The sequence below is a fragment of the Larus michahellis genome, chromosome 15 (genome assembly GCF_964199755.1).
Source record: "Larus michahellis chromosome 15, bLarMic1.1, whole genome shotgun sequence".
Lineage (NCBI taxonomy): Eukaryota > Metazoa > Chordata > Aves > Charadriiformes > Laridae > Larus > Larus michahellis.
Window position 1 is genome coordinate 9,736,819 of NC_133910.1, and position 18,679 is coordinate 9,755,497.

At 35.3% G+C, this 18,679-nt stretch overlaps 1 protein-coding gene across 1 annotated transcript in view; it reads right to left on the reverse strand.

Annotated features, from left to right (window-relative positions):
• The window catches only part of LHX2 (LIM homeobox 2), a 34,614-nt gene extending 25,537 nt beyond the window's left edge, over positions 1-9,077 (reverse strand). The window contains exon 1 of the mRNA XM_074608857.1: positions 8,970-9,077. The gene's annotated coding sequence lies outside the window, so the exon portion shown is untranslated. The remainder of the gene's footprint in view (positions 1-8,969) is intronic.
• Between the last annotated feature and the right edge of the window lie 9,602 nt (positions 9,078-18,679).

The following is an 18,679-nucleotide window of genomic DNA, read 5'->3' on the forward strand; positions in this document are numbered from 1 at the left end:
TCATACACTCTGTCTGACATTGCTAATTATCCAAAAGATTTTATACATTTAATGGAATTAAAATACAATATTTTATGTAGCAGTATTGCCTAACTGGTTGGAACCAATAATACCAATAGCACATTAAAAAGGTATGGCATGACCTCCAGTTCACAGGCTATCTCTGATTATCTTCTTAATGGATATACAAACACAAGAAGACATCCAACCCTTGCTACCAAAACACAAGGAGAGTAACAGAATGTAAACACAAAGCTGCTAATGTACACACTGACACATGAGTGACATTTACATTGTTCAGAATAAAATCCAGGATATTCTTGAATAATGAGCAACAGAAATATTGCTATAGCAAAGTAATCTTTAGAATCAAATGCGGACTCATTTGAAATGAGAGGGTTTTTTTCATTAAAAAAATGGTGCAGCTAATAATAAAGTCTTTTAACCTGTATTTTGTTATAGGTGACAGGTGAACAAATCACAGGTCTTGAGTTTCTCTACCCTGCCTCTCTTGGTAACGTCATCTCCAGTACCATCTGCTACCTACCAGACAAACAGACCAACCACATAATGAGGTACCAGCTTCCACCCAGCTACCGTGACTAAATCAGAACAAAAGATTCAACGCCTCCTTCAACAAAGGAACACAAGTCTAAGCTGTCTTTGCTAATTGCTGGGTTTCAGGTTGTCTGTTACAGATTTTAAGTGAGCTACAAACTTCCATCAAATACTTATAGCTGTTGGATAAAGGTACTAAGAATAAAAGATAAATGGAAGCAAAAGGTAAGAGAGAAGAAAGCTTAGAAAATAAGTAACTACTTATGGTAATTTAAAGGCTGTGGAATAATATAAACATGAAAGACCAGGGGGCAGAGTGATTGATATCTCATATGTTTTCGATGCCCCTACGGTTATTAGGCTGCAATATATGGGAACATACAATAAACTATGAATTAAAATGTAATTGTAGCTTCAGGCATCTTCTTCATTGTCTGCTGTGGTGTTATGTCTTCATGCACCGTGATTGACAAGGTGTAATTAATCATCTTACTCAGTTGTAAATATGGGCACCCTTCACAGTAGGCATCAGGAAGTGTGTACCAGCAAAGGAAGCAATAGTTGACGCTGATATACCATTAAATCAAAATCAGAACGCTTATATGTTCAGAAATGTGTGTTTGGTGTGATGCTGTTATCGTTTATTTCTAAAATACTGTACCAACAGATTTACTTGATTTGCAAGTTAACTACAACATTAACTGGTTTTATTTATTTTGTCTCTTCTTCATTTTTATAGGCAATGATGTTGTTCTCCTAAAATGTGAGACAGTTTGCTTCTTGTCAGCAAGTGGAGCTCAGCTCAGCTCTTCATCTCCCGGAGCTGCCGGAGACAGACTAGCGTGCTTCAGAGTCAGTTGCTCTATAGACTGACTTGAAACGATTCAGGGAAATTATTACTCCATTTATACATCACTTTTTGCACTTCTTACATACCGAGTTAGACACTTGGTCATTTTAAAGTGAAAGAGAATAATGAAATAATCTTACTAAGAAACACTATTCAGTTTAAAAATAGGACATTTCTTGACACAAATGGTGTCCCCTAACTGTAAACGAACATGTTTTTTAAGATTTTTTTTTTCAGTATTCCAGGGCAAGAAACATTTTATAGCTGTTTCTTTTTCTAAATGATTGCTATCCTTAACCAGTTAGTGCAAAAATGGTGTATGACTCACAGGAAATTTAAGTGGTTTGTCTCAGGAAAATTTGGTGGTATGCATTTTTTTGACGCACATAGAGCTGCTGAATGAATAATTGGCAACCTATTTAATGTCCTTTGCTTTAAAGCTGTCTAGTACATTTGCTGTTTAAAAAAATGTCTTTCAAAGCTGTTAAATATGTAACAAAAAGAGGCTGCTATCACCATTCTGACACGAACAAAGCCATACAGTAAGCTGCCTGAGGTACTTCCAGCACGGTATTAATTACAAACACAATAATAAATGAAAATTTGCGAAGTTCTCAAATTCCATTTCTTTGCAATACCAGCTGATGAATCTTTTATAAAAGCATGGGGTAAAAATACCAGTCCAGGAATCAGCTATTAAATATTACCTAAGCCAAGCATTTTGGGGTGCATATAGAATCTGTTGGGTCTATAATTTCACCATTTACCCCTGATTGAGTAAGGTCTCTAGCTGTCTCAGAAGCAAACTGAGCTTAAAACGGTAGCGCACTTTCAAGAAGATGATCGACTACGAATGTGTTTTATTTTGATTTGAAAAACTGTCAATCATAGACAAAAAATACCAGATAAAATTATTATATAATATTAGCTAATTGTATTTGTCTGGTAAACCAGGAATATGCAGGAAAGATAAATAATACAGTTTAAAAGGAAAATATTCAGAATGGTTTGCCCAGATGTTGTATTGAAATTGTTTGTCAGTAGTACAAGCAAATAGATTTCTGATAAAAATACAAGCATTTATCTGCAGATGTGTGAGAGAAATAAGATGCCCATGATCTTACATATTTCAGTTTATATAGCCACAGCTATTTAAACAATTCCAAAACTGCCTCTACGGGTGTCAAAGAGGGAGGGAAATCTTCAACCACATGATCTTCTCTCCAGAGTCCTGTTAAATCCACTGAACTTAAAACAGAACAAGAAGTGTGAAATATGGGTTTGAACATGTTATGTCAGAAATGTAAAGGTTGGAAGCCTTTTTAGTAACCGATATTAATATTGTATTAAATGTTATGAAAAGGTAGGTGTTGGAGAGAAGGGCTGGGCTCATGCAATTTTGTCAAGGTTTTTATCTGTGATTATGATTCCAGATGTATCTATTCCCTGAGGAGAAAAATGAAGTAAAGTTGGCATGTGACATGTGTTTTAAGGTGTTTGTCACAGTTTCCCAAACTGATGAAAAAATGTTCATTTTTATTACAGTGAATTGGTAAAGAAAATACGATTCTGAAGGTCAGTAGCTGTATATTTAAGATAGCTTGGGAGTTTCATTTTGGGGAATATAGATTTTTGGTGATGTGTTTAGATCTGATTGCCTGACTTGTGCATAAACAGAATAATTTTTACAAAGTACGAAGTGGTAATTACTAGTAATTCAGTAAATTTCCTGCACAGAATATGGCACAGATTGCAAAAATGTCTCATTTTGCATCTAGTAGTGTAGCTGGTTCTTAATATTGTTTTAATCTATTTACTACAGACTAATCTTTTTGCTCTAGAGTTACGGCTCAAATAAGTGTAATAAGATTCTTTGTAGGAACACATTTTTAGTATAAATGGACAGATTTTATTTTTTTGTTAATTAAGTGGGGAAGTTATTTTTTTAGTGAAAACTCTTTTGTCTAAATGCACCTTAAGAGTTCAGATAAGAAAGTTCCCTGTGGCTACCCAGCTCCCCTTCTCTCTGCCCTCCAAACCCCTTCTGTGTGTAATAGTATCAGTAATTCCATGCTGACAGCAGGGCACCCAGGGCTACATTACCAGGCAAACACTCACTCATAAACATTTTACAAGTTCAATATCAACCAATCCTGGAGGTTTGGGAGGCTGCTCTGATTGGGTATATCATGGATTTGGTAAACACGGCTGCATAACAAAAATAAGGTTTGTAGAGAAAGAGTCCAATAGCATTGCCTCTTCCGAATAATCAGAGGCTGAGAATATGATTAATTCCATATTTTGTAAGTAAACTTCCACAGCTCTGTATCCATCTGCAAATATTCAGAGTGATGTGCCCAATACATTCCTTTCTGTTCTACAACCACATTTCTTTGTGAATTTAACCACATCAGAAAGCACTTCAGATTTCTAACACAAATATTAGATGCATTTAATGTAAGGAAGCTTCCTTTATTGGAGGTGATTGGGAACATTTTGTATTTTATAGGTATATTTAAGAGGTTAGCAGTAGGGGGGAATCGTCTGTGGAAAATCTGTCTACAGCTGAAATTTTTAGATGCAGAAGTGTTGCTGAAATGCCTAATACATTCACATTCTTTTGTTAAGTAGCTTACAGGACTATCCTCTTAGCTACCAGATACTTTTTTTTTTTAAAGTCAAATAACATTTCTCCTTTTTTTCTTATTTGTTATTTTCAGGAGTATATACTTGTGTTTATTTTTTGTGTGCAATTACATGAAGATTTTAATTCTCAAGGGCTTTACTTTTATATCTACAGTTTTGTTATTTTTTTCAGTAATCTGCAACTTTATTTTACCTTTAGTGCATGCATGAGAAGCATACAGCCCCTCATTTGCTAGTAAATTATTGATAATAATTTACAAGTTTTCACAGATTAATTTTCCATGGGGTAATTTTTCTCAAATGTAACATAGTTCCAATTAAAGAAAAGAATGCCAAAGGTTAAGGTATTTTCAAATACAATTTAGAAAAAAATTTGTTAAGTCCTTGTGTTTATATTTTAAATTCAGAATCCTATTTATACTTCAGTATTAGAAAAATAATGTGGAGAGTTTGAAAATGAGAAGTCTGGTATTTTCCAGATATTGAAATGTGCCTGCCTTATGAAGGCAGAAGACTTGCTCACTAGATTTATTTTAAAGCAGCACTTTTAGATATTCATAAATTAAAATGGCAGTTTTCAATGAGATACTTATTACTATTTTATTTGATATTTGCAAGATACCTGACCATTTAATATTTATCCTTTATTTCTCTGAGCTGATCTAATTGCACCTCTCTATTTTGCATTTATTTCTCTTTGCAAACACTACATTATTCACTCTCTCCTGTGCTTATTAAACAGTGCCACCTGCACCAAATGAAACAAAGCTTCTCCATCAATCTATCCCAGCTAAAGAACCCTGGCTATATATTATAATTAATTGAAGCTCAATTGAACACTTGAGTCTGAACTAGATACAGTAACCTGAAAAAACATTAAAAAAATTAGGATGTACTTTAAAGAAATCTTTTAAATGAAAATGTTCACTCAAAACTGAGAACCTAACCTCGTACCAAGCACTCTTCATCATCTCTGCACAGTACCTCAAGTAGCAATTAGCAGGTCCTTTAATTAATTAACTATTCCCTGTACATCACAGGGATTTTTGTGGCACTAACGTCATCCCTCATAAGTGAATACCAAATCCAGTCAATATTTTGTCACTATACACCCTTGTCTGCACTACCTGAATGCCCACCGCATGTCTCTGAAAAATGATTTCAAAACACAGAAAGCAGGTATGGAAACCAGATGCAAACTTTACAGTACTAACCTCGGCAATTAGAATAGATAAAGCTAGAAATGGAGAAGCAGATGCAGGGAATCTTATATGTAAATATTTGCAATAAGAAGAAATCAGATAAGATGCATTTTGAAATGATGAAATCGTATAGTTAAGTAAAATTATTTTATAAAAAAAAGCGGAATGTATTTTCAACTTTCAAAGTGCTGTAGACTTTGCTCACTGTGCTGCTTATCTTTAACATTGTCTGCTCTCAGACAAGAACAGATTAATTAAGTGGCAGGTCAGACACAATAAGGTGAAAGGGCATTTCCAACCAATCAGTGACATTTTGCCAATTTTATACTTTAAAAACTTTTTATGTAAGTATAAGAAGTGTGGCTAATTATTTTCAATGTAATTTTAATTTGGAAAAATATTAAGTAATTTTAAGGGAATTAACATCTGAAAATGAGACATAAAATACTATTGCTGGTTTTAAGATTTACAAAAGATGCAGTATGTAAATTTGTTTATATAAATATGTATAAGATATATGACTGTATGAGGCTATGTGTGTGTGTGAATGAACATATGTGTGTGTATCCATCTATCTATTTGTAGATTCAGACACAGACATATGTTATCATTTCTTAGAGGCAAATATCTGCAGAAATAATTCTTTGTGTTCAGTAGTTTTCTTTAATGTGTAGTAAGTTTATCTTATGAGATTTCTGTGTTCAGGAAAGATCTTGTGAATTTATGTAATGTACAGCATAATGAAATCAAATAAAGTATGCCTCATGATTTTGCAAGAATTATACATTAGCACTGTCTTTCAACATGTGTTATATTTTGAATTATGGAACAAACTTTATAGCTAATTTTAAAATAATAAATAATATATATGATGGACTTGTAGAAATAGACACTGTAGAAATCTCAGAAAACAAGAAAGAATTATTATTCAAATAATTTGGGACTTTTGCCAAATGATATGATAATAAAACCCCTCAACACTTAATTGGAACTACTCATAAGGAGTAATATTTATTCAATTACCAAAAGATAGTAACTGCACCTCAGTAAGATTTTCTGGTTTGTTACAGTACCAGAAATTTCCATTTTCACCGCATGGATTCTCTTACATCACTGTTATTGCAACTCCAGTTAAAAAAATTTGCCATGTGCAAAATGTAAGGTAAAATGTAAAGGTCAGCTGGTAAGCTATGACTGTATCTGGTTTTGCTGTGTAAATCTGCTCTTATCAATTAATTCACTATTCATGTTGTACAAAGACGCTTTAAATTTTTTAATTAGCACTTACAATTTTACAAGGATAATTAAAAAAAGGAATTATTAATTTCTGTACTTGGAGTCCTTATGTCATAATTTACTATACATTTTTTTCCAATAGGTTTGGCAAATGAATACTCTATTTTGATACATCAATCTCAAACAAAGGTGGACTCTGATGCAATTTTTCACTGTTCATTTCCCTGAATCTTTTGGGATATAAAGAATTGTGAACAAATACTTAACAGTCTGATCAATAATCATTGACCGTTTTGAGCCCCTCGTACCCTAACAAGCACAGCTTGATCATGTGTATTTGATCATTGTAAAATTTCAAAGCACCTTGATACAGCAGAGCAAATCTTTCTATGGTATCTTTTTGTTGTTTCATAAAGTACATATTTCCCATAATTTAGCTTTACCATTAACAGAAACTTACAGCACATATATTTGATGAAGCTCAAGCTCATGAATTTCAACATTATATATCCACAGTATTTCATATCAATGGCAAATACAAAAAACTATCCTAACATTTTAGGAGAGGAAACTCTGGATGTGCCTATGGATTCAATGGACCCCAGAGTGCAAATCTAAAAAGCCCTATCGTTATAAATCTTGCATTCCTGTTAAGTGTTGGCATGCACATCACACTGAGGTGTGTTAAGTTTATTTTAGTGAAAAAATTGTAGTAAAAATCTTTCCCTTGATATCCTTTTAAATATATGTTCACATATGTATAAAATAAAAAATATGCAAGTTCACAGCTGTGTTAGCCCTCAGCCTTATTAATATCATGTAAAGAGATAAAAATCTAAGTAAAAAATATTTACAGTGAAAAATGTCTTTGCAGAACTTTATTATTGTTTGTACTTCCACATCCAATGTTTTTCATACAGGAATTTCAGATTATCATTAAAATATAACATTGATGTTACATTTGTATAGCTGCCTTTTCTGCTTATAATCATAATGTTTATTCTAACTTTCTGGGCTTATTATTTTAGACAGATATCAGTTTAATTAGCTTAAGCTGTCATACTCTAATAAATACAGACGGGTTGCCTGGTTCGGGAGGAGGAAGGTGGCTGCAGATTTCAGAAGCAGAGACAGTTAATGCTTTGTACATTATCATGTAAACAGCAAAAGGACAAAAATAATTACCTGATAAACTTTCAATTTCTGACTCTCCCCTATATGCTTTCTGACCAATTTTTCTATAGAAAATCCATTCAAATTAGGCAAGTCCTCTAAATATCTGCAGCATCTGCTGGTTCAGACACCTTCCTTTATGCAGAGTACCATTTTCATATGATAATACATGTAATATGATATAGAATGACAGAATGCATGACAGTTGCCCATAATACATAGAAAGTCACTCAAAGGACAGAAGCGACATTTGGATAATTAGCATCCATTGGGCAGTCAATCATGCGAATAGAAAAAACTGAACAAAACCCACAATGGAGTTAGAAAACAAAAGGGACCCTAGCCAGTCTCAGGATTAACTGCTCTAAAGCGATCTAAATGCTTTTGTATCTAAAGAACTGAGGCTCCCAGGGCTGCCCTGTTCCCCTCTAGATACCCAGGGAACTAATTGTGGCGATCAAAGTTAAAGCATTCTCTCTTCTTTATAGACGGCTAAATACACAGAAAAATTATTTCTCCATTCGTGTTCATTAAACTATTTTAAAGTTAAAAAACTGATGCCATGTTCCTTTGCCAAGTGAAATGAGCTAGAGTGTTGAGATTGTTCTGCTTTTATGGGAATACAACAGCCTGTTTAATTTAAAGTCTGCCTTTGTTTGATTAATATTATTTTGCTGTTGTCCAGTCTGCTATCTCATTCTTTTTGGACAACGAAGGCAATTGTAATTAAAAAACTCTTGTGTGAGAAAAACCTGAAAACAGCTAGGAATAATAATGATAATAACAAAGCCCATTAACAAAATTAAGCAGGAAAGGTCTCACAATTTCTTAGTAACTGCCACTTTACAAAAGAAATAAAATAATTTTTCACTGAATATATGCAGCTCAGAATATTTCCTTTCCCCAGATTAGTTGGAAGATGAGGGCAGCCTCCTTTAAAGCTCCATCTAACAGAAGAGAGAGAGAAAAAGAAGAGATACAGAGAGAGCCCCAGGATGTGGAAAGTCATGAAAATACCTACCCTGGAGACAGTATTCCCATAGGATCCTTTTCATACAAATTCCAACTTGCCTAATGCCCTTAATGAATGAAATAAAGACAGAATTCAGAAAGGCCCATGCTGATGGCTCCTGCTGGAAAGTGTGTGGTTTAAGGCATAGCTGCAGCAGTTCTGGGAGGGAATCGGCTCCGGTCCCCATCAGCCAAGCAGACAGGAATCACTGGGGCGAAATCTTCCCCCTCACACATTTGCAATTGACTTGAAATAACATCACGACACCTTTGGATAATTGACGCCTTCTTACCTTTCGTTGTCCTTTGTAATTAATATTTGTAGATCTAGAGGTTTCTCCCAGCCACAGATAACAGGAAGGTGGAAGGGGTGGGGAGAGAGAGCGAGTGCGTGTGTGTGTGTGTGTGCGTGAGTGTGTGCGAGAGGGAGACAGAGAGAGGCAAAGAGAGGAGAGAGAGGCTTTGGTGGTGTGTCTCTGCTTGGGGAATGGTGTGTTGGTGTATTTGTGTGGATGTGTATTTGGGTCTTTGTAAACCTCTGGAGTTCTAAAGGCAGAATAGAAAGTGAAAAGTATGATGAGCTGGATCTCTCTTGTCAGTCGCGACAGAGTTTCAGCAGCAGTGACCTTCAACCCTTGTGCTCTGTGTCAGCCCAAACTTGAGCCCCTTGCCCAGCTGCTATGCCAGCGTCCGAATGCAGGGAGGGAAAAAGGGACAGCAGAGGGAAGGAGGCAGAGAGCGATTGAGATCAGAAGGGCTTTTCGCCCAGTCAAATGGGCCTCTGGTGACAAATCAATCACGGCCCGTTCAAACCAATGATGCTGCCAGTCTCCAGCTCGCCAACCCCTCCATAACCTCCCCCAGCTCTTCCCAGCTCTCCGACATGACACTCAGCTGATGACTGGGGCTCCAGTCAGAGCAGGGCTGCTTTTTACAGGTTCATTTGGTCATTAGCATCATTTCTTCTCTATCTGCCTCTTGTTCTGTCTTTGCCTACCATCTATTAATTTATTAAATATTGAAAACTTATATTAGAGAAGGGATTGTGACGCACAGGAACACTTGTAAGTAAGTTTGTATACCACCTTGTTAAAAGTACCCAGATTTATGTATTTATTTGATTTTATACACTTAGGAAGAGCCACCTGTTTTAATGTAATTAGTAGATCTGAACAATATAATCAGGAAGAAAGAAAGTAGGCCTTAGAAGCTCCTCACTCCACCAGCTCCTTCCCTTTATTTATTTTACACTAGTAAAACTGGCTTCAGTAATTTATTTCCACTACACCCATAGGACAGGAATTATTTTTCAATTATCTTTTTTTCTGCAGACATTTGTTAAAATACGATTTTAAAGTCCCTTTTAAAGTTATGAAGCAGATCCTTAGCTGGAACAAATTTGCACTGCCACTGAAATTCTTGTATTTCAAGGAGCGTATAGTGATAAAGTCCTAACTAAGGTAGAAAACCAAACAAAAAATTGCTACTAAATCATAATAAATACTTCCTTCAATAATGGCTTTCATCTGAATATCTGAAAAAATGTTTTAAAACAGTTAAAGAGAGAAACAGTAATATAAGAAGAGTGCTTAAAAATTTAGGAAGAAAGTACTCTCTTGCAGGTTTTTTGATCTTAGGAATTGCATTCTCTGTTTCTTTCTCTCTTCTCTCTTTGCCACCCCCTCCCATGCCTCATACAAAGGGGGGAAAAAAGTCAACTAACGTCTTAGCAGAGCATATATTACTCTCTTAGTCCTCTCTAAGCCTAATCCCTAGAATAAAATCCTCCTACAGACAAAAAAAAAAAAGAATATTGCACATTAAGAAAAAGGGAGAAGTCCCTCCTTGTCCCTCTCTCATCTTTAGTGCCAAACTCTTAGTTTAGAGATATCTGTGTAATCAAGGATGTCAGTGTACATTTATATTAACAAATTTATGTGTTGGCCAGCCAAGAGCAACTGGCTGGTGTGACATAGTGCGGTCGGAAGGAATGATGATGGAGATGTGTACAATGCAGCTGAGCTCTTCTAGGCTCTGTAAAGAGAGCTTGGTCAAGATACAGCAGCATCAAAAATATAGCATGATATACTAAAAAATGTCTCCCCTATCTCCCTTCTAATATGACTGAACTCTGTGAAACTGAAGTGAAGTGCATTGCAGATAGCAGTGTGGGGTGTTGAACAGCCTGTAGCGGGAGAGTGCTTCGGTCTTTATCTTCAAAGCTGTCCTGTCAAATACAAGGTCTTTTAAACATCAGAGGGATAAAGTTTCTGATTCTGAAGGGTTCGTTTTCCTCTTGGTTTTCCTCAATCAGAAGTTAAGCCCATGCGACCCCCACAGTAAGCTGGCTCCAGGATTGCTGCCCTGTTACTTGCCCCATGATTTGGGGATGCTTGTATAGAGCAATCTTGATTTGCTCACTGTTTGTTGAGTTCAGTTTTCTTCATGTTAGTTCTTTCTTCCATCGTACGTGTCTTGAGGCTTTTGCTGCGTGGCAGTGAATGGAATCTTATGAACTTAAAGGAAAATTGTGGCTGGGACTTGGAGAATATTCATCTGTTGCAGAAAATGCTGAAGTCTGGACATGTGAGAATTGAACTAATGAGTTTTTTCCTCATTTCAGTCCCTCGGTCTCTTTTTTAGCCATACCTTAATTGCAGTGTTTCCTGACAAAATAATCCTAGCTCCTAAAAAAATTTAAACGTGCACCTCCATTTCATTGCTTGTACTTCCTTCTACAAACATAATGCAAGAAATTAAGATGATTTACAAAATAATGTGCCTTTCTGTCATCTTATTGTCAATAAATAAGTACTACACCTAAATCTAGTTGATTTCTAAAATGAAAATTCATTACATTTCTAGAAACTTGAACTATCAGTTCCATGAATTTTAATTAGATTGTCTGTTTTTTCATTTATTACTAATACAGCCCTCTTAACTATGATTTATTTGTTAAACAAAGTGCCATAATCCGTCACTTATTCATCTTAATTTCAGCAAAATTAAAGTAGTCGCTGTTATATTACACCTAATTGCACTTGCAATGAAAAGAACGGAGATGTTAATCAAAATAAATTGAAGATAAACAATAAAATCATTAAATCTTTGCTGCAGTAAGTGTAACTAATCAGTTTTGACTTGAAGCGACCGAACACAAATAATGAATCTGTCAGTGAAGACGCGCTCATTAAATACAGCCTAGTCCGCTAGGGTCCTGCAGGCAGCCTGTAACACACATCCCTGCGCAACCCTCTAGTGCCTCCCTGCTATTAGGGGAAAGCGAGGGAGAAAGAGGAAATTGTATAGCATTTTCAGGACCGAATGTATCTATGTATTGCAGTTTGATTAAGCAAAGATGCAAATGCCACAGGTATACAGTAACTCCTGTAAACACCGTGCCAGGAACAGTAAAAGACAGTTTGTTTTATTCAGCAACCACCAGGTCAGACATTAGAAAAAGAAAGGGAAATAAAACCCAGAAATTCAGAGATATGAAGCATTTGGTTTTAAAAGTTATTAGAAGTAATAGCTTCATAGCAGATCAATGAAGTTGGTATTGTGTTAAATAATATATATTAAATAATATGTTTTGCACCAGTACAAGATACTGATTATAGTCCTCTGCTAAACCCACAGAGTAGGGACAATGCTTGGATTAGTAATAGAAGCTGTTCAAATACTCATTGTCTTTCCATTATTAACCACTTCCAACCTTACTAGCTTATTACAAGGGACGAAATGGGAACTCCAACAATTTCCAAATGTGTTGTTATGCTGGCAAGGAGTCCTGTCTCTCAGCAGCCTGGTGAGCAGAACTAGAGCAATCAACACTTTCTACTTCAGCTTTTAAATTGTTTACTTAATTATTTCAGTTTCCCCAATGGAGTATTTGTGAGTACTCATTGGTGAGCATGAATTTACATGGCAAGGAGCAATTTTTCTTAAAATAGTTTTGAGTGCTACCTTTTTGTCTGATATGAGACAGCAGCTAAATACAGACATAAAATACAAACAGTGGACCCAATTCTGTGGTCCTTAGACTGAACTATGTCATTATTTTCTTGAACAGCATTATCAGTTTCTAAACTGAAGATAATGGTTTGTATTTTTATGTTTACCCCTGTGTTATATCAATCATTTTACTTATTACAAATTTTACTGTCCTTTTTCTTAACCATTTACTAAACAACGTAATTCAGCTTAAAATGTTGATCAGTACAAAGGATGTCTGCCTTCCTCTTGGAAACATAACATAACCAATCAACATTTTACACTGCTAGTGCTTTCTACTGTATTTTAAACAGCAGTCAGTCCAAATGATATAGTGATAATTTAACCATTAATATGCTCCAGCTCAAGCATATCAGAGAATTACACATATTTTTTAGTTTATGTTTTATTATCTATGGATAAGAAACAGGCAAGATAACCCAGTGCCCTCTGAGCAGTAGGCTAATTTCAGCTCAGTTTTCTTCTTTCTCTCTTTCTCCTTCCTTCCTTCCTTCCTTCCTTCCTTCCTTCCTTCCTTCCTTCCTTCCTTCCTTCCTTCCTTCCTTCCTTCCTTCCTTCCTTCCTTCCTTCCTTCCTTCCTTCCTTCCTTCCTTCCTTCCTGCCTTCCCTGTGTATAGTTCATATTTGGGTCACACCAAAAGAAAATGATAATGGGATGACAAGGTTTCACAGCCCGAATTCATGGTTGGATGACTACTAAGTAAGTTTTTTCCCCTCTGTTCTTGTCATGCCAGTGTGATTTGATATCTGTTAATAATTACACTTTTTTTTATATATAAAAAATCTAGCTGATTTACGTTATATTTAGTTTCTCTTATGCATCTTTCCAGCATTTAAAATGCTTAACGTGGGACTCAAGATTTCTCAAGGCACTCATTTGGAATTGGATTTATATGGGCTTTGCTAGTTCAGTAGCAGGTGGGTAATTCCAGAAATTAAACATTACCAAGTTTCTACTAATACAACTACAAGCACTTAACAAAAGTAGTAAATATTCCTATTCCTAATTTATAGAAGAGGTAAGAAAAATACTGACAAATGGCTAGCAGGATAGGAACCATGTAATGACAAAAAATTAACAAAAGGATTGACCTGATCCTTCAGTCCATAACTACTGACTTCAGTCAAAATCTCCCTTGATAGAAAATGATATATGGCTCTGGAGCTGTATAGTGGCCTGTGTAAAGTTAATCTGAAAATCTTATTCCAGTTGCTTTCAGCAGGTCTCTCAAAAAAATTCACCAATACAAGTGGCCCTAATTGGACCCCATGTTGGGAGACTTCGCAGAGGAGCTTGCGATTGAATGGGCCTTGGAAACTGAACCCCCTCTCCTATCTAGATATGGCTCCTTGAGGTCACAGTTAAAGCACACCAGGGGGTCAATGTAGAAGAAGGTTGCTTTTTCTTTACTTGTGCTTTACCTTTCCTGTTGCTAGAATACTTCAATATTCAAACTTCTCAATGTATCACTTTCTGCTTGCCCTATATTTTAACTATTATGTTCCCTTTCATTTTCTTTCTTTCTTTTTTCTTGCTCGCTTTCTTTCTTTCTTTCTTTCTTTCTTTCTTTCTTGCTTTCTTTCTTTCTTTCTTTCATTTTAAATGTAAAGTGGTTTGGACTTTGTTCAAGCAAAATATATTTTCAAAACAGAAGCACTGATCATACACGGTTATGAGCCTGAATGACATGTGGTATGTACACAGTGATTAAGAAAAGAGTGTGGACAGCCTGCAGAAGAGGAAAGATTGAAGGGATTCTCTTTAGCCCCATTTTGAACAACAGTTGATGGTTAGATATCTATGAAGATGTTTCAAGAAGACAAGGTGAGATTTCAGTTTGAATAGGAGCAGACAAGTTTAGAATAAATAACTAGATCTGACAGTTGGCAACATAGAGATGATAGCTGAATCTGTGTTTGACAATGAGATTACACCAAAATAAGATTTGGTTGTAAGGGGGAGAAGGCAGCAAAAAATATAGATCCACTAATAGCTTCAGAGAGTTGGAGATGTGATGTCAGGATGCAGGAGAAGTGAAGAAATTAATATTAGAGATGCAACAGAAGAACCACGAAAGGACAGGGTCAGGAAAATCAAGAAGGACAACATGTCAAAAACTAGAATTCAGTCAACAATTCTGAATGATGAAATGTAAAGGAGGATGAAATTGGAACGGAATAGTAGTTCTTAACTTTAACATAGAAGTCTATACTGTACTTAGATTAGACTTACTTTTAGGTATTCAGCTATTATCATGATAGTTTGTATGTAACTATGTAAAACAATTAACCATTATAGATATATAACGCCACGCACACACAGAGATGGACGCACTTCCCAGTTTTTATGCATGTATGCGTGCACACCAGTTTGATGGCTAACCAGTGATTTAATATAGTAGCACAGTAACTACTACTTAAACTCTGACAGAAGGTAGTAAAGGAAGTAAAAGAGAAGAGATTCTTTAAAAATAGAAATATATTCAACTGATTATTTTGAGCATACCAATGTAACAGATTATAATCTTGTCAAAGGAATAGAATTAATGTGAATGCCAGGACTTCTCAGTTATGGAAAATTAATTATGCAAACTTAAGCAACATGTGCTTTCCCAAGAAACAATGCAGGTTCCCTTTGACCAAATGTTTTTCATAATTTGGTATGGTTTATTTCAATAAACTACTGGATTTACTACTGGTTTTTCCGTTTTCCACTTTAAATGATTCATAAGATATTAATATTTCATTTATCAGAGGTAAATATTCAATCTAATTATGATTATGCCACTTGGCACAAAGAACTAAAATTTAAACTAGTAATGTCAAGAGGTTTCAACACTGCAGAACAGCAAGTCCTCCCCTCAGATTAAATCCAAGGATCCTAAAGTCCTTTAGGAGCTTTATAGACTATCATGGAGTATGTAATATGGAATACAAAGGTGGAAAAATTCTTGTCTTTACTGGTCACCTCATACCATCCTTAGGTTTCTTTCCAACAGTTTTTGTTTATCATGTAGATCACTGAGTTCATGCAAAAACATCAGTCTCTTAAAGGTTCTACAAACCATATGATTTTGCCAGTTACTTTGCTGATTCTGTGAAACATCTCATGCTAGAAGGGCAACATTTGACTAATGTCTATACCATAATCTTAATTGTGAAAAACTGTGTCTTTTATGGCAACACAGGAAAACAGAAAATGCCACACTGCATCAGTAGTCCATCTGATCCAGTGGCTTGTCCCCAGAAATGATGAGTCCTACCAGAATCCCCAGAATGTTCTCCAGGGAAAACACTTCTTAATTTCAGGCCGTGGCTCATTTCTCCTCACATGTGTAGTAGTTAGTATCCTAAAACTAAATCAAGTCATTTAAGCTTCCAATCCAATGGAGAGAAAAAGGCACGTTCAGAGAGGGATTAATCCCACACATTTTAGGGTAGGATTGCAGGCCATGTAGAGTTGACTGTTTCTTTCTCCTAAAAACAGAAAGTCTAGTGAACTAGCTCAGACCACCGTCTCTTTACTACTGCACACCGAAAGTCAGGTGAGATTAATCCTATACACTGCTAGTGTCCACAGCCCTTAAATTGTTCACACGAAGAAATATAGTCAGATATATTCTGAGTATAAATGTCTAGCTATTTTTAATTTTTTAATAAACTTTTGGAGCTCATCTGTGGCAGAGAATTCATGTGCTATTTGTAAGTTATACTAAAAAAGAACTGGAAACAATTCTCAATTACTTGCTTCCATTTGGACTGGGCAACCCATTGCTTTTGCATTAAGAAGAGAAGCAGCTGGTTTGTAGTGTCCATTTCTGTTTTAGGTTCCATAGCTCTACCATATCTACTTGCAAAAGTTTTTTCTGTGAATGAATTGAAACCTTAGGTATCTCTCAACTAGAATTATGTGTTTAATAGCTTGATTAATTGTGTCTCTGGAATATCTGTGAGAATATTTCTTCAAATTGCATTTTTATAAAGTGGGAGGTGAGAACTGAGTCTAACATTAGAGAAGAAACTGTACATTTTAAAAAGTCATTATATTTAATGTAATGTTTGTGGCTAATTTTAAATTTAATACAGTTTGGCTGACTACTGCAAACTCAGGGAAGGTATTCTTTTCTTGGACATATGCTCAGATCTTTTGCCTGAATTTCTATACTGAATTTCTTGTGGTATATAACTCCTTGTTCACATAATTTATTTTTTATTCTAATACTTGCTTACTGGGAGACAGTAGTTGGAAACAGAGTACATTTTAAAACATTCAAATAGCTTTGTGGATATGTGGAAGCCACTATTCTAGGGGGCGTGTTCTTTCAGAAGGATAGGTTTCTTAATTCTCATCATATCATCCTAACCTAAGTGATGTGCAATTTTATTTTAATTTTTTCTTATTAGTGACATATATGGACCTCTGTCTTGACATTTCCAGAACTACCCTTCACACCTTTTGGAGGATAAGTACTCTACTTTAGTATACATACCGATTTTAATCAGATTGCATATTCTTGTTGTTCAGAAATTTATTTGTGGATTTACTTTCCAGTGCTAGGAGCTTGTTTTTATTTAATTTGTGGATATGTTCCAGCACATCTTTTAATTTCTGTGTTTGACAAAACCGCCTCTATATTACCTAACACGAGGAAATTTGGTATATCTATTTTCCCAAAATTCTATGTGGAAATGCTAATGCAAAAACATAATTTCCCTTCATTTCAACGTCTGCGTATTCTCATTAGCTTTCTTACTTTTCTACCAAATAGCCACTGGACTTAAAAAATCTCTTTCAAGTTTGCTACTTCTTAATACTTGAGAAAATCTTGTTTTCATGTCAGGCTATCTGCTCCTCAAATCCTCTGTCATTCTTCTAATCTCCACTGTGTATCTTAGCCACGGTATTTTATCCCTATTGACTTCACAAGTTAAAATTCTACCTTCAGAAAAATACATGTTTGACTATACTAACTTCCTGAACTGTCCTGTAGCCCCATCGCTTATTTCTGCTTGTCAGCTTCCTTTTTTGCTTAGGATTATGCATGCCTTCTGTTACACTGTTATGGTTGCTCAAGTAGCCTCCATGCTGAGTCTAAGGATTTTAATTTCCTCACTTTTGACTTTAGGGTCTTTTTAACTAGCTTCCTCATTTTTTGTACAATCTGTCCCCTGAGGATGTTGAAGTTAATTATATTGTGGTCACTATTACTTAGTGGTTCAACTTTACTTATTTTATAAACTAACTCCTGTGTGTTACTGGAGAAAGGCTTTTCTTGACTTAGTTCTTTATAGCTTTAAGATTCAAACAACTAACATATGTATCAAAACATTTTTTTTTAATATCCTAGCAAAACTAACTGTAACGTCTAGAAAAAGGCACATACTTACTGGGGAATTAATAACAACGAGCAAGAGCATTACTCTAACACTGGTGAAATGCCACCTAGTCTTCATTAACCGTAAGACTAGAACAAATCAAATCAATTAATGATGGCTTCATTTAGAGGCAGAAGTTTAAGAACATACTAATATCCTCACCATATAATTTTAAACAATACCACAAAAGAGTCGGAAATAGATTCAAGAGAGCATTTCCAGCAGTATGTTATCTCCATTTTGGAGAAAGGTAACATATTTGCTGGCTTGCAATACTGTCTGCTGCAGTTTACTATTTAAAGTTCCTCCATTAAATACGGAAGAGGCCAGTATTTCCTAGCTCATGGTATTACCTCATTACATCTTGATGTTGTATAGTTGCAGTAATTACATAAATAAAATTGACTTTTTATGAAGTATAAAATGAGTGACTGTTCAGAGAAGTGCACTTTCATTTGTGTTTTGTTGTTTGTTTGTTTTTCCCCAATATGGCATGGAATCAGAGAACCAATCAAAGTAGCATCTAGAAATAAATTAGCACTCTTATTTTTCTTAAATAATACCTACAAATTGGGAAGAAAGCTCTCCTGTACTGTGAACCTGCAGTCTGTCA